This window comes from Brassica napus, chromosome C3 (assembly GCF_020379485.1).
Source record: "Brassica napus cultivar Da-Ae chromosome C3, Da-Ae, whole genome shotgun sequence".
NCBI lineage: Eukaryota > Viridiplantae > Streptophyta > Magnoliopsida > Brassicales > Brassicaceae > Brassica > Brassica napus.
This window is the reverse complement of record NC_063446.1, coordinates 64853669-64871806: the sequence shown is the minus strand read 5'-3', so window position 1 is coordinate 64871806 and position 18138 is coordinate 64853669. Positions and strand designations below refer to the sequence as shown.

The 18138-nt window shown below is 35.3% G+C and overlaps 1 long non-coding RNA gene and 1 pseudogene across 3 annotated transcripts; both read left to right on the top strand.

Annotated features, from left to right (window-relative positions):
- Window positions 1-2454: 2454 nt before the first annotated feature.
- LOC106384699 lies at window positions 2455-17111 on the top strand (annotated as a pseudogene).
- LOC106386140 lies at window positions 11763-14645 on the top strand. Of its 3 annotated transcripts, XR_001277408.3 has the most exons (4): window positions 12875-13339; window positions 13416-13449; window positions 13618-13700; window positions 13824-14645. It is a non-coding gene; the product is annotated as an uncharacterized LOC106386140 (long non-coding RNA). The 3 variants fall into 3 exon arrangements; XR_007320906.1 differs by having other exon boundaries at window positions 13618-14645; XR_007320905.1 differs by having other exon boundaries at window positions 11763-13339; window positions 13416-14645.
- Window positions 17112-18138: the final 1027 nt, after the last annotated feature.

Genomic DNA, 18138 nt, shown 5'->3' with positions numbered 1-18138 from the left:
AAAATTTCTTCTCAATATGCATGACATCTAAATTATGCCTTAGCAGATGATCCTCCCAGTATGGCAGATCCCAGAAAATACTTTTTTTGTGCCAGTTATGTAGGTCTCCAACAGCATCTACCGGAAAACGCTCATGTCCACCGACGTCTGGCGTCCTTTCTACACCAAAATCTCTTAGTTGTGTCTTCAAATCTTTCCCACAAATTTCTGGAGGTGGACTGTCAAACACCCTCTTGTTCTTCGTAAACAAATTCCTACTCCTACGATATGGATGTTCAGGTGGTAGGAATCTCCTGTGACAGTCAAACCAACACGTTTTCCTTCCGTGTTTTAGTTGGAAAGCATCAGTGTTATCTTGACAATATGGACATGATAGCCTTCCATGCGTTGTCCATCCAGATAACATACCATATGCTGGAAAATCACTTATTGTCCACATTAGTACTGCCCGCATTTGAAAGTTTTCTTTACACGAAATATCGTATGTTTCAGCACCTTGAGCCCATAGTTGTTGCAACTCATATATTAGTGGCTGAAGAAACACATCAAGTGATCTCTTAGGATGCTCTAGTCCGGGAACGAGAATCGAGAAAAACAAAAACTCTCGTCGCAAGCACAAGTTTGGGGGTAGGTTGTATGGTGTAAGAATGACTGGCCATAGAGAATACTGTCTTCCACTCTTGCCAAACGGGCTGAAACCATCAGTACATAATCCAAGGTAGACATTTCTTCTCTCATACGCAAACTCGGGATACTTTGATTGGAAATGCTTCCACGCTTTTGCATCTGAAGGATGTCTGATCTCACCATCTGTTGAGTGCTCCGCATGCCATCTCATTGGTTGCGCTGTGCGTTCAGACAGATACAACCTCTGCAACCTTTCCGTCAAAGGCAAATACCACATCCTTTTATATGGCACTGGAACTCTTCCACTCGTATCTTTATAACGAGGCTTTCCACAAAATTTGCATGTAACCCGCTGTTCATCCGCCCTCCAATAAATCATGCAGTTGTCGCTGCATACATCTATTACCTGATACGATAAACCAAGACCAGCTACGAGTTTCTGAACCTCGTAGTATGAACCAGGAGCTACATTATCCTCGGGTAGAATACTTTTTACAAAATCAGCAATCGCATCCACACAGTCTTCAGCCAAATTATAATCTGTTTTAATGCCCATCAATCTTGTAGCAGATGATAAAGCTGAATGACCATCTCTGCAACCTTCGTACAATGGTTGCTTTCCAGCATCCAACATATCATAAAATCTCCTAGCTTGTGCATTGGGTAGATCTTCCCCTCTAAAATGATCATTTACCATCTCCTCGGTACCTACACCATAATCTACATCTGTTCTAATTGGTTCTTCTAATCTAACCGCTAGCTGAGGTTCGCTAGTACTACCATGTTCATAATCAGTTTCCCCATGATGATACCAAATTTTGTAACTTCGTGTAAACCCACTCAAATATAGATGAGTCCAAACATCCCACTCTTTAATAACTTTTCTATTTTTACAATTAGAGCAAAGACATCTTAACATACCTGTTTTTGCTTCCGGTTGTCGGTGTACTAACCCCATGAATTCGGTTATACCTCGTTGGTATTCTTCCGTAAGCAATCTCGTGTTCGGATCCAAATGAGGTCGATCGATCCAAGAACGAGAATAATTTGAAGAAGACATGTATTTAATGAATCAAATTCGTGTGTAAAGTGAGTAAGAGGGAGAATGAAGATATGGAGTGAATGAAGAGGAAGAGGGGTGCTTGTATTTATAGTTGAAGTCCTGCCGACAGACAGAGGAAATTCCGACGGAATTCCGACGGTAACGGTTAGTTCGTCGGAATTTTCTTGGAATTTTTAAAATCCCCCAACGGCTCTCTAACGGCTATAATATATCCTCGGAATTCCTCGGTTTTTTCCGAAGAATACATTTTTCCTCGGTATTCCATAAGAATATTCCGACGGATTAATATTTCCTCGGAGTTCCGTCGGTTTATTCCGAGGAAATTCCGAGGAAACCAAATTTTGTGTTTCCTTGAAAATTCCTCGGGATATTCCGAGAATTTCATTTTCCGTCGGAATGTCTGTCAGAATACCGCTGTTTTCTTGTAGTGACTAGTTAATTACTTTGTGGTTCTTGTGCAATCATTTTAGTTTTTTTTTGTCAGCCAATCATTTAAGTTTTATAGAACAATGAAGAATTTTGCACAAAAAAAGAACCCTAAAGTTTTGGAACAAATTCCTAAAATATAACCAAAAACTTGCAAATTTTCTTGGAACGAGTGCAAGTACACTTGTGGAACGTACCAAGGACTGGACCTGGTTTAGGTACCCTTTTGTCGCATTCATTAGTCATTTTCAATGTGTTTTTAAGAGCATGATTATCGGTGGTGGGAGGAGGGTTCTCACGCATGGGCTCCACCATCTTTTAGCAAAATACGTGCTTCAATGTCGCCAAATAAGAAACGTTTCACAGGGGTTTGTTGTGCTGTTTGCAGGCGTCACAGACACGTGGCGGCCCACGATTGGTCCATTTTTAAATTTTTTTTTTAAATAATCAGAAAACAAAAAACAAAAAACAAAAAAAAGTTTTAAGAACCCCAAAAACTTTTTTTATCGATAATCATGCTCTTATGTCCTATTTGAGATAATATTTTTTTCCTCGTTAATCTCGGACTAATCTTGTACTTTTGTTAATTATATTTATTTCACCTTATTTATGCTAATATACATGTGGACTAATGGACTTCTGACTTGAAATCATACTGAGTAGATCTGTTCACGTAGACCATTTATCTTCAAATGTTTTGGGATGCACGCAGAGTATCTGCGTCCAGAGTCTCCTTAGCAGCAAAACGTTTCGGTCCTTTGAGAATATAAGAAAAGAGGAGATCAATGTGATGATGGATAAGCTTGAGAAAGCGAGTTCATCCTCTTCACGGGTAAATCTAAGCAAACTCCTAATGACTCTTACATATGATGTGATAGCTCGAATTGTATTGGGAAAGAAATATAGCAGCGACGAACATGAAGATTATTCCAATAACCTAGTGAGAAGATAGACGGAGATCTTGGGTGCTTTCCCTATCGGCGAATACATTCCTAGCTTGGCATGGGTAACTAAGCACTACAAGAAAACAGCGGTATTCTGACGGACATTCCGACGGAAAATGAAATCCTCGGAATATACCGAGGAATTTCCGAGGAAATTCCGAGGAAACACAAAATTGGGTTTCCTCGGAATTTCCTCGGAATATACCGACGGAATTCCGAGGAAATATCAATCCGTCGGACCTCTTGGACCTCTTTCTTACCCTGTGTGTACCACTCGAACCCGAACCAGAGCTGGATGGAGAGTTGTCCCGATGAACTACATCATCCTTTTGGCAACGACACGGTCTGATACGTGAAATGGCAGCCCAGATCTTGTGTAGCATGTCGTTGTTTGTCTTTATGCTCTGATCTCTCCAATGTTGTTGATGGCGCGAAGTGGCGTTCGGTGGAAGCTCTTGCAGCTTGTACTGGCTGGAGTCTGATGGGAGTAGCTGATGGGGTTGTGAATCATCTGGAATGGCTTGTGCAGCCTCATCTTCTCCTTCTTCATCAACCACGGCCTTGCCTTTGGTCTGATATTTTGGCGTGAAGTAGGATGGCTTGTCTACTAGTGCGGTAGCAGGGGGTAGGAACTCAACTGCAGCCTCTGAAAGTAGAGCAGTCAGGCCGATCTGAGGCAGGTGGCAGTAGAGTGTTTTCTTCGCTCGGTCCTGGAATACGTAGACGTAAGGACCATCCCGATCGATGCGTTTTTGTATATATATACATCGATCGATCCGTTTATTAAAAAAAAATTGACGTATTGAAACCCCAAACACTAGTTCCTCGGAATTTCCTCGGAATAGTCCGAGGAAATTCCGAGGAAGAAAGAAGTTTTTCCTCGGAATTCCCTCGGAATAATCCGAGGAAATTCCGAGGAAATAGGGTTTTTAAACCGAAAACAACGTTTTGCGGTTTGAATAACACCTATATAACCCTTATTAAGTGTCTTACGTTCATTATGATGTCAAAAATTTGTTCCTTACCGTATAATTAACACTTTTTCGATTGTATGAACGAAATCCCACAACATAAGAGAAACACTTATACCTTTTAATGAACGGTAAAGGGAATACTTTCAATTAGTTTTGAAAGTTGTTATTTCATGGTTTATGCTCATCTATACAAAGAATCCTCAAGGGTATGCATTACAATTGTATAAGAAATGTAATACGGCAAAAAAAATTGATGTTTTGAAACCCCAAACACTAGTTCCTCGGTATTTCCTCGGTATTTCCTCGGAATGTTCCGAGGAAATTCCGACGGATGTTTTACTATCCGTCGGAATTTCCACGGAATATTTTCATTTTACCGGGCAAATATTTCGCGAAAATTGAAATTAGAATTCCGACGGAATTCCGACGGATAATGTCCGTCGGACCCTAGGTTTTATAATCACGAGCCCCTTCTTCTTCCCCATTTCTTGTTCTTCCTCTGCGCGACTCCTCTCTTCTCTCCGGTGATTTCCCCCTGAAATCCGACGATATCTCCGGCGATCTCCCCCTTCTCTTACACAAATCATGTAAGGACCCTATCCCACTCTCTTTGGCTCTATTTGTTAGGTTTTTGTGTAGTTTTGATAGATTTTTGTTAGGGTGATTGGTTAGGATTGTGATTTGGTTGTATAATAGGTTTAGAATTGTGATTTGGTTGAATAATTTGTTTTGTTGAATTGATTTAGAATTTTTTTATAATTTTTTTTATTTTTTTTGTATTTATAAAATCGATTTTTGTATATAAAATCGAGTTTTGTAATCGATTTTTGTATTTTACAAAACGATTTTTCTATATAAATTCGATTTTTTGGATTTTACAAAATCTTTTTTGTATATAAATTCGATTTTTTGGATTTTACAAAACATTTTTATTATCTATAAAACTTTTTTGTGATTAAAAACTATTATTTGGGATTTAAAATATTTTTAATATATATATATTATTAAAACTATTTTTTTTGTAATTATTAAACTATTTTTTATTTATTAAAACTATTTTTTGTTTAAAAAAAATTAATTTATATATTTCTGTATTTATTAAATACATTTTCTTAATTTACAGGTCTCATGATGATCAGACCCGGCCTCGACAGCGTCGTGGTCGTGGTGGTACGGGGAGCCAGTCTCGGGATTCCAGCCATTTTCAGGATTCCCCTTCGCCCCACAGCTCCAACCATACATCTCCCTCTGCTGCACCCGCTCCTGCTCCTCTCGCTCCCGCTGCTGCACCCGTTCCTGCTCCTCCGGGTCCTCCGGGCGTGATGAGTGTTGCGGAGTTGGTTCGACAGCCTGGTCGTGACCATCTTTCCTATCTCACTCCGTATCCACATGGACGTGGTCAAACATGGTAATTAAACATATTTTTTTCATTAAAATTTGATTCATTATTAAGGGTTTGTTCTTTTTATTAGGTTCAACCGATCCGGGAACGGGATCAGCGCATGGATCAACCGTATGATGTACTCGGCCCTCGACAAGGGACATCCGACTTTCACTGACTTCCCTACCGACAAGTAGCATCAGTGGTTTCGTCAGTTTGCGGTAAGTATTCTAATTTTTTACTTATATTTTTAATCTTTAATATAAATTTTCTACTAATTGTGTTTTTTTTCAGCAAGAGTTCAACTGGAATTCCGATGAGACGCCTTTTATCTATCACCACTTCGTCCATAAAGTTATGGACAACTATGGGAAGCAGATCCACGAGTGGAAGAAGAAGTGGGAAATCAATAAGGTTCGATTTAATTTATTAAACAATTTTTTAATTTATTAAACTATTTTTGAATTATTAAACTATTTTTTCTTTTTTTTTATTAAAAGGTCCCAAAGTCGATGAACGACACGGTCTGGAAGGAGTTGTGTGCGCATTGGGATAAGGAAGAGACGAAAGAAACTTCTTCCACCAACTCCATCAACCGCAGGAGCGACCGTAAAGGGAAGGGCATCTACAAGCATAACTTGGGTGCTCAATCTATTGCCACTCTGGGAGATCGCATGGAAAGTTCAACCGCTTTTTCTTCAATTATTTGAGTTTCAGAATTTTAATTTATTGTGCATTTCTTCTAATTTCTAATGTTTCTTTAATTTATGTTTTTTTTCAAGGCGGAAGAAAATGATGGCGGGCCGGTTGATGATCTCGCCCTAATGAGGAGGGCGTATACCAACAAGAAGACCGGCCAGATTGATGACGGTCTTGTGAGGGACGTGGTCGACCTGGTCCAAACTCAGGTGGTAGACGAAGTGTCTCAGCTTCAAACCGAGGATGACGCTTCGACGGCTTCGACCAACTTGTCCTGGTTTCGAATCAACAAAATCGTTGAATCCGTAAGTTCTTTTTTTTAAAAGTTCAATTCATTTATTTCTTGGTTTAAATTTGCAAATTTGGCTATTTTCTATTCAGTCGGTTCCAAAGAAGAAGGGACGTTTGGTCGGTTTGGGTCGTCGCACCCGGTCGGTTCCTCCTTCTTCTGCACCACCACCCTTTGTTGATCCAGAAGTACTTACGGCTCAGTTGAAGGACAAGGATGATCGCATATCTTTGTTGGAGACCCAGATGGCGGCTCAACAGGCGGGCTATGAGGCACAGAGGAGGCTGAACCAGCAAATGATGGAGATGATGCAGAGGATGTACCCGAACGAGGTGTTCCCGGACGTGCCAGACTCGTAGTTTTTTTTTTTTCCAAAAACTCGGAATGTTTTATTTTTATTTGTGAAACTTTGAATATTAATTAATATGATTTCAATTTTAATTTTAATTTTATATTTTCGAATTTAAATTTCAAAAATTTTATTTTTAAAAAATAATTAATATTTTTTACATTCCGAGGAAATTTATTATATTTTTTACTCGATCGATCGATGCGTTTTTGGACATAAATTCATCGATCGATCTGTTTATAAAAAACGTTCGGAATATACCGAGGGACACCTCTCCTCGGAATATACCGAGGGACCTGTTCCTCGGAATATACCGAGGGACACGTTCCTCGGAATATACTGAGGGACATGTTCCTCGAAATATTCCGAGGAAGATTTCCCTCGGTATATTAAGATCGATCGATGGATAAATGTCCAAAAACGCATCGATCGATGAATTTCCGAGGAAGTATACTGACGAAGTTCTCCCTCGGTATATTCCGAGGACATTTCTGACAAACTAGTGATCCTCGGAATTTCCTCGGAAATTTGTTTCCTCGGAATTCCTTCTGAAAATTCCGAGGGATTTCCGAGGAAAGAAGAAATTCCGAGGAATTATTTCCGAGGACTTGTTTCGTCGGTATGTCGTCGTAATAACGTTATTCCGACGAAATTCCGACGATTTTTTCCCTCAGTATCTTTGCTGTTTTCTTGTAGTGAAGGTACGAGGTTTTGATAGAAAAGTTGACAAACTTAAGAACGAGATTGATAGCTTTCTGGAAAAAGTGGTGCAAGAGCATGTAGATGCAAATGAAGACCAGTTAAATTTTGTTGATACATTGTTATCAACTCAAAGGGATAAGACGACACCATTCGAGCTTTGACAAAACCAGTTTGAAAACCCTTCTCTTGGTAAAACAAAGTCATTCTCCTTCTTTTACATTTTTGTTTTAAATGATTTAGTTTTTTTTTAACATCTGATTAATTATGCTATTACAACGATGAGAAATATTACATATACGATTCTACAGCCGACAATTCTACCATCATATGAGAATGCACGTCTGATTGCATCGCTCCGAGCCGCCCTATGAGACCCATGTTCGATGATACGTCCTTGCTCTATGCTGAAGACCTCTTGTAACTTTTTTTCTCCATGATCTGCATAATTTGCTGAAGACCTCTTGTAACCCTTTTTCTTTATGATCTGCATAATTTGCGTTTTCTGGGGTTTGAACCCCAGACCTCCTGGTGTAGAAGCATTAATAAACTCTTAGTCAAACCACTCGACTAATCGGTATAAATGATTTAGTTTTGTTTTTCTAAACAAAATTACTTCATTAATTATCTTACCATAATTCAACCAATAAAAAAAATAAATTGCATAATCATCTTACAATATTAAAAGGGCTTAATACTCAACTCTCAACATGTCCACGTATGATTAAAAATTCAAACCAATAGAAAGTAGCCAGCTGTCTCATCTCCTAAAACATCCTTTTTTCTTTAGTTTTTTGTCTCAGTAAGGTTTTTAACTTTTGACCTTTTCCGTTTCCTCCTTCAACTTCATCGCCTTTCAGCTTCCCTTTCAGTTGTAAATCGCCATTCAACTTCTCCTTCTCCCACTTAATACATATGTTTTGCATTCATCAAATCAAAGACAACAACTCCACGAATTACTATTCGACTACCCCTCTCAACCATATATATATATGCCAATGTCGCCATACAATTCCCTTATACTGCTAAACATTTCGTAGTTGCAGTATGAACTGGAGGGGAGCGTAAATCTGTCCATGGCTAGGTACTACTTATGCAGTCCCAACTATATTATGTTTATGTCAAAGAAACTATTTGCATTCGGATCTCTAACCATTGAGTTTCAATCTGTCCATAACCGATTCCGAGTGTCTGAATCCTCTTATGTTATTTGCTCAGATCATGGGCCGAGGAGGAGGAAGGAAAGAGAGCTACAGAATCTACTGCTCCGCCTTGAAAGTTAGGTTTCCATGTCAGTTCTGACTTTGTTGGCCTTTTTCATCAGACAGAGGAACACTAGGTAGATTTTAGTTTTGGAAGCCTCCATTTGATTGGAATCTGTCTCCATCTTATTCAGTGTTTCCTAATTTTTTATATCACAGTGCTGCAATTGTAATTAACATAGTGTGAAAATGTTGTTTTTTCCTCTCAAAGCACGAGAATAGCAAAAGTTTTTTGTTTTTAATTATAGAAAGCTGCTCGCTACTCCACCTTCTGTCCGTAACTCTCCTCTCCATTATGCCGCCGCCCAAGGCCACCACGATGTAACCCAGTTTGTAAGATCTCAGAGATTCTAACAAGTTTTGACCTTTGTGGTAATGATGAATTGATTAAGATGATCCTAATATGGGTTTTGTTGTTTTATCCACATATAGTTTATAATGATGAATTGATTAAGATGATCCTAACGTAAGATGATCGTAATGATGAATTGATTAAGATGATCCTAATGTGAGGTTTGTTTTTTTCTACAGTCCACTTTGATGCAGGCTTGCCAACATGGTCATTGGGAGGTCGTTTGATTCTCATTCGTTTTGGTGCTAACGTAAGCATTTGATAAACTTTATTCTCACAGATTGACATAGTGATTGTGTTTGACTAATCGGGTTGATAGAATCACATATCATATTAGCTAACAATAATCCTCTTTGTATTTTGCGGCTCAGAATGGTCATCCTCGGTTTAGCAGGATATTGCTTTCGGAGTAGATACCAAGTGTCTCCAATTGCTGGAGCCTGTTGAAGAGTAACAAATCCTGGATTTGATCAAAGGGTTAATAGTGTTTTGAAAGAGTTAAAGCTTATGGCTTCAGTTGACATGATTACCTGAAAATGTCTTTCAAATGTGTGCAGTGTTCTTCAAGAAGTGATAAACAGAGCATCAGATAGAGGAATAACACCTCTTCATGTGGCAGCTCTGAAGGGAGACATAGAGACGGTGCGGTTACTCTTGGATTGGGAGCTTTTGTTGCTCATGTCATTATGGAAGATGGAACCACAAGAGATCTTATAATTTATTCTTCTAATGGAGGTGGTTTCTTACCATTTTGGTGGAAACAAATATTTAGATTTGTGAGATTTATAAATCGGTATATTTATATTTGTGAGATTTATAACTCTAAATTACGTTTGCAGGTTTATCTGCATACTTTGGAGATTCAAAGAAGCGCATAATAAAACTGTCACAGGTTTGCCTCAATCAAGTTTGTCGTTTTAAAGAAACCTGATGGTCTATATCTTGTTGTTAGCGGAGCAAGTAATGTCGCTAAGGTAAATATGTTATGTATTCTCACTATCTATTGCCAATCTTTTCACTTGCTAAAGGTCGATGAAAATATATATTCCTGCTGAGGTGACAAGAAACAGAACATTAAGAAAATGGGTTGGTAGAGAAAACCGGAGAAAACATAAACATAAACTTTGGTTCTGGATATTCTAGAGGTATACTATGTTTATTCCTCAAATCTCTCTCTTCTAGTAACTGTTTATACAGTGATATGTTTGTCATAAAAATTTATATACTGAGACAAGGGCATGGTTAGAAAATAAAATTTAATGAATACATGCTGTTCTTCTGCGACAAATGGGAAGCTTGGAGGTCATAAAAGGAGAGTTAACACCAGATGGAAGAACAAGAGTGACAAGGATAAAGAAAGAAGACAATTCTTGCCCGTCATTTGCGTTATCCGTATAATCTAAGAAACAGAGGTGATCCAAGTTCTGGTGAATATAGAAGAAAGAAAATACTCTGACGTTTTAATATGTTGATGCACATTAATGTTTTTTGTTTTGTCAACTTGCATAGTAATTGAGTAGAAGAGAATAGATAACTTGAAAGTATATATAGTAGTTAAGTAGGAGGGAATGTAAAATATGCAAGTGTATCAAAAGGTCGTCTTTGCGGTTAACACGAAAGCAAGAATTCGTGATAGTGTAACTATGTTTAAAAAAAATGTTTGCTTATATCGGTGTGTACACGAAATGTTGACTGCATGTCAATTTGTGTTGAAATAAATAAATTGGATCAAATCTGTTACCATTAAAAGTAAGTCATAATGCAATGTTTACGTAAATAGTTAAAAAAAGAAGAGATAATTACACTTAAAGCGAAGCTTAAACTAAGTTAATACAGAAAAATAAATTGGATACGAACAAACTGAAATTATATCCAATCTATTCACACAGTATTTGATTATGAATTATTTTATAGATTTACATCTAAGCAAACAAACATTAGAACGAAAATTGTAATATAAAAAAAGTTAGAGCAAACAAAACAGGGAAGTTTTTGTAAATATTCTGACAAAATTTGTAGACAATATATATACAGAATATTTTAAGAATTTAATAAAAATTTGAAAAACACATTAAGAATATCCAAATATAATGAGCAATTGCTTAAAATACCATAATTTAGATACCGTTTTAATATTACTTTCAAGCAAAAATATTATAGAATTTGAGTTTCAGTTTAGTAATTATTATTTTTAGTATTTGTATGATGAGGTTGAGTTTATAAATTTCTATAAATTATTCTTCAACTTTTATAAATGATGTAAGAAAATTAGTTTAGTCTTATTTTCATCGCAACTTTAAAGTATTTATGAATTTTTTATTTTTAAAAGTAAATTTAGAAAATTTATGATTAAATTAGAATTCCTTTAATTTAATAACATATATGTAATATGCGTATTTGTTTTGTATTATTTTAGTACAAAAAATTCATAAATAACTAACTTGATGCAAAATCACAACCCAAATCTAAATTTTTAACAAAATATTATTTGATTTACCTATAATAGTTTATTTCGATTGTACCATACAAGATGTTGATTAACATGTACTTTTCCGTTAATTGGGGGGGGGGGGGCAATTGGAGAATTCACGTATCAGCATACATAAATATACAACCAACGCTTAGTATCTAATATCTATAATGTCTTCTATCTTCATTCCTGGAAAATCGATGACGAAAAACAAGAACCTCATGAAAACTAATAATATTTAAAAAATAATATTTAGCAGAGAACAATATTTAGTAGAGATATTTAGTCTTAGTAACATGAGAACCTCATGAAGTCTTTGATTGGTAGAAGCTGTAAAATTTAATTATTTTGCTTTAGAATATAAGTTGCAAGTTTCTCTGTTGTAGCTATAGAATCTATTGATGCAATTTTGTATCAATAACTTTCAAAGTACTAAATATAAAATTTTAGAAAATTTTATTTTCATAGCCAATCTATTTTTCAATTTAATTGTACCTTTAAATTGTTTTCTTAAAGCATGACTGGTAAACTAAAGTAGTTGTGGAAAAAAGTGTGGAAAGCATTTAGAGTACTTACCAATCACCTTCGAAAACTATTGTATTTTTCTCAACATTGGTGAAATTTCAGAAAAAAATATTCAATAAGCAATTAACTGTTTACCTTTTATCAAGATATTTACAAAAAAAAACGATTTATTGTATCCAACATTTTTGAAATTGGAAGAAAAATTTCAGCAACCCATTTTAGTTTTCATGTATACTTCTAGAAAGATTAGTTTTCTTGGTAAGAACTTAAACTCTTAGCCACTAATTATACAATATGAATCAGAAAGATAGAATGAACATAAGAATTAAAGGAAATCAAAATTTTAAATGATTTAAATTTTAACCTTTTTTTTGCAGTGATAATATTTTAAATAATTTATTCTATCATTATTTACGTTTTACATTCTAATAATTAAACTTTATAATTTACATTTCCCATAGTTTCCAATACTATATATTTAAATATAATAACATAATATTTTAAAATAAATTAAAATTTATGGAAATAAATCCGGGCGTAGCCCGGGAAAAACTCTAGTATATATAATGGGACAGTTTTCTCTCCATATAGAGCACCACGTATGCAAATCATAAAGTGTATGGGTCCCACATTTATTTCCGAGTTGGGTTTAGCTAAGATACATTTTCATTATGTTAATTTCCTTTAATTGTTAACGTGTTTTTAATTTAGTTTGGTATTTTGGTTAGGTAATGCTACAAGTCCAATAAAGAAATCCAATTTATCTGCCAGCCCATTGTAGCCCAAACAAATCAAAACTCTGCGTTTCAGGTTCGAGTCGATTAGGTTTGGAGTCGTCTCCACCATATTCGACGATTCAACATATCTCTCTTCCTCTAAACTTTCCACCTCCCCTATATCTTCATGTCCGTCTCTTCCTTACCTTATTCAACGTTTCTGCAACCTATACAATGAATCTTCTGTTTACATTAACTCCACCAAACTCTATGTCTCCCTCCTTTTACATTCAAAGCTTCATGCGTATCTAAACCGGATGCACCTCAAACCCTATAAATAGGAGAGCGTTGAGAGTGGAATCAAGCAGCACCAACACGATCTCTCAGTTTGTTTTCTCTCCAAACCCTACAATCTTCCTAGGAAAATGATTTCATGTTGCCCAATCAAAGAGAAGAACGGAGAATCAAGAAAAACAGAGAAAACAAAAAAATTCACTCCAAATCATCCTAGGTTCACCTTCTCAACAATCAGTGATGACATGTAATTTGGCACTCAGGCAGAGGTGGGATAATCTATGTATTCATAGTTTTTTTTCACTTGCTGATATAAACTAACACATACGTGCTACTGTTTTTTAGAGTGGCAGCAGCAACCCTGTTCGATTTCAGCCAGGTTTGATTTTTATGTATTTTAATTTTACTGGAACACGATTGAAAGATTAAAAATATTTGGCTTTGGTTTAGATAATGAAACTTTAGATAAGATTTTTGTATATTTATGTATCTTTTTTTATGTGTTTCAATATCGTAATACATCGCTTGATCATCCATATCTTTGTAGATATTTAGGGAAGATGTAGCAATATAAATGTTTTGAGTAATCATCTGCTTCAAAACCCAAATTTATCAGATGCCAACAGAGAGGTGAGAATTTGATTTTGCTGTATTTGTTGTCCCTATCCCAACTGAGTTTTTCAGCTTGCTACCTCTTTAGTCTTTAACACAACTACTACCAATTTCCAAACTAACCACTTTACAACTACTCAGGGACACGATTGTGTGTCTAAGTGTTTTTGAGGCCTTGCGGACTCCTACACAAGAAATTGGAAGCAACTCGGTTTCTCTATCCGAGTCTTCGGGTAAGGATACGGTTGTAGCGAAGGAAAGCAAATTTTCTGGAGCAAGAAGAGGCTCTAACGCTGACGTGGAAGAAAAATAAGATTTGTTCTGTTCAGACCATCTGGCAAGTAAAGTAAAGTAAAGTAAAGTAAAATAGAGCTTGAATGTATAACAAACAGAGTTTTGAGGGTTGATTTTGTTGTGTGTTTATTTTGGAAAAGCAGGTGGTTGTTCTTAGAGTATCTCTTCACTGTCACTGTAGAGGCAAAGTGAAGAGACATCTATCTAGGATGCAATGTCAATCTCTTCTTATCATTTTTCCTTTCACCAAGGATTTTCCTTCTCATCCATTTACGATATTCGAAAATGTGTTTTTTTTGTCTTCTAGCTGTTTCATAAGAAGCTCATGTCTGATACAAGAATGCACAGTCGCTGGTGACATTGGCAACTTCGTACACATATGACAACGAGAAGGTTTACACATAGTAGGTACAATAGTCAATAAAGCCGGGTATGGTACATGGTGCTATAAAAAAAATCAATTAGATCATGATCATGTCCTGTACATATTAGGACCTCGCAGTATCTAGTCTCAGAGCAACCTCTGTTGCTTACAAGCTTAATAAGATCTTAAGCTCGGCCCTCATTGATATTTTTTTTCCAATGCTTCATGTTTGTTGTCATTTGGATAATATTTTCTATATTTTGTCAAATTTCTTTGCATTTAGAAAAATGCAAGAGTTATGAGTTTATGATCAAGAGAGATTCCTGGAAATCATTTTTAGTGGGCAATATACATTTGAATTATACTATGTTGGTTTAGTCACTATATATAGGAATTGGGACTGACCATCATTTCAAATTATCCCTCATCAAATGACACGTAAAAAAACAGAATAGATATAAGAAAGAAAGAGCATAGCAGCTATGGAATGTATTGATTTTTTATTTGATAGCTTTATGTCAGTTAAGAAAAACAATGAGACGAAGACAACATCACAATATGAGAAAATGGTGAATCATGCTCGAGCCATGCGTCTATTTTTATAATTGTACCTATCAAATGTTGCATAAAAGTTTACAGATTCCATTTTTTTTTATCAAACATGTTTCCAATCTAAACAAAAAATATATGCTTAAATTTAGGTTTGCGAGAAAAGAAACCGGTTTTTATCAATACAAAATTAAGTATCAATAAACATTATAAATTTACAATTGATTATAAAAACAAATTCATTCAAATCCGAACTTAGTATATGTATTACTCAAACAAAATAACACAATCAAACACAGGAACATCCGGAAAATTCAGAAACCGCTTCCGAGCTATAAAGGCTCGGGTCCAACATCGATCCGATCCGTACATATATTTCTGAAAAAAACTTCGCTACATTTTTGGCCAATTAAGGCCTAATAACCACTTAAACTTATTGTATGCAATTTTCACAAAAGTTACAACCAATTACATATTAGAAAGAAAACATGAATATCTACCAAATTTGAGAGTATGAACATTAATTAAATATAAATTCAACATCAAATAAACCCAACCATGTAAACTATTGTGCATACACAATAACTACACAACACCAACCACAAAAAGTAGCCAAATTCATCACCCATCTCGATCCTATTACAATAGAAATCTTGGAGAATCATGACAAACCAAAACACCAACTTCACGAGCACTACATCACCTACACATTTAGATAGAGTAACAACAACGTCCATGACCCCGCGGAGGGCTATGCCCCTAGTATAAATAGTTTGTTAATAAAGTTTACATTTATAACATCTTCTAATTTTAAACAAAAAATCTTCTAAAATGTCATATTTTACAAAACGGTATATGAATTAGTTATAAGTCATCAACTCATGATCACTAGATGCGGTGTAACTAAGATGTTCTTGCTTCCTGGTTTATCAAGGATATGTTGTTCGGAGGATCAGCGTCAACTTTCACACTACTAGAATGGACAATGACAGAGCTTATGAGACATCCAAAGTGTATGAAGAAACTCCAAGATGAGATCCGTTCTGTTCAACCTCATTATTCATATGTATCGGAGAAAGAAGCTGAAAAGATGAATTATTTAAATGTTATGATCAAAGAGGCGCTTCGGTTACATCCCCCGGTACATTAATTCCCCGACAATTAAGCGAGGATGTCAAACTAAACGAATATGACATACCTGCAGGATCACATGCAAGTCATTTCATCTTACATGTAAAGATGAAATCTAAGATTCTAAATTACAAATTAAAAGATCTTTTTTCAAAATGAAATTTGTATATATAAAACAGGTGCAAATAAATGTATGGGCGATCCAACGAGAGATTGCAACTTGGGGCCCAGACGCAGATGAATTTAGGCCAGAGAGACATTTAGACTCACTATTGGATTTTCATGGAAATGATCAAAAGTACATTCCTTTTGGATCAGGGAGAAGGAAATGTCCTGGAATAGGGCTTGCAATAGCCTTGGCCGAGGTCACATTGGCCAACCTTGTGAACCGGTTCGACTGGAGAATCGAGGTAGGACCACTTGGAGATGATAAGCATTATCTAGATGAAGCATCTAGTATTGATGTTTGTCGCAAGTTCCCTCTATTTGCATTCCATCTCTTCCTTAATTCTACATGTAAGACTTTATAAACCCTAAAACAATAAAAATAGTCCAGTGTTTTTTTGGGGGTAAAAAGACAAATACCTAGCCAACTGGTTAATGATACGATTTGATCAACCTGTATTGCACATTAATGGTAATCAGAAAATATTGCAAATTTAGGGATAATTTAGCGATAGATTATGTACATATATAATCTATAATATTTAGAAAACTTTGAACTGCGGTCGTTTTTATTTAGCGATCAGTCTACATGAGCTACATACCACTTCAGAAACAACACAATTCAATAAAGTTTGTTCAATAAGATTTATCAGTATAAATATATGGTGTATATTTGTAAGAACGCGAAAATCCTGATTGAAAATCACGAAACAAAAATCGATATAAACGATAAGATGAAGATAGAAAACGTTTAAGAAATCGTTAAGGAAATAGACGAATTCACGGAGTCAAGATTTGATCTTTTTCCTTAACTCAGTAAATCACCCGTATTGTGTGACGGTTTGAATGCGATCTATGAATCCCAGGATACAACCGTGACGAGACTGTTTCGCAACACCCGAAACAGAATCTAACGAACTGTAACTACTACGAATACTCTCGAGACACTTACTTTAAAAAAACTAGAAAACTAAGAGAGATTATTTGCTGGAAGCTGTAGTGTTTGCTTTTTCTGTCTATGCAGAATGAAGAGACTAGATGTCTATTTATATGGGTATGAGTTACTTGATCACCAAGAAATAATCTTGCAAAAAAAGTAAAAGAATACTCTTGAATATAAGTATTCCATAATTATTATAGAAACATAATATAATTAATTGAGAAATGTTTCATTATTATTTGGACGCAACTTTGCATTGATCCAAACACATTATAGAAAATATTCTACAACTATTTGAACGCAATCTTTACATTTCTCTTAAATAATATTGGAAACCTTCCATAATTATTTGAGATAATTTTGTAAGATTTATTTTTTTTCCGTAATTCAAATATCCATATTACTTAGGGTGTTCAATCCGGATATCGGTTCGGTTTCGGTTTGGGTTTTTCGGTTTTTCGGTTTTTCGGTTAGTAAAATATGACTACCATTCTAAATTCATATTTACTTCGGTTCGGTTCGGTTTATATACCATCGGTTTTCGGTTTATTCGGTTTTATACCAAAAACACATAATTCTTTATTTTGGGATCATATTATATGAATTTTAGAGTCTTGTTGTCAACACATTCATTTATTAAAAAATATTATAAGTTTAAATAAAAGAACAAAAATAAAAAATGTTTCTATCATCTAATGAAATAATCAAATCTATAATTAAAATCAAAGCTCAAAATTTTGATAATAAAAAAAAAAAAACAAAAAATAAAACAGAAGCACGAAGCACAAAAAATAAGTTATTATATTCTTTCATATTTATCAAAGTCATGTTTCTTCTATTAAACACGAAACTCTATTCGTTTATAGATAAAAAAAAAATTGTGAAGAATTTCCACTAATTGTTATCATCAAATTTATAATATTTATTTCAATTTAGTCAATGCTAAATTAAAGCAAAAAGATCAAAAGAAGATTAAGAAAATAAGAAGCATGTTTGCGATGAATTGTTATTTA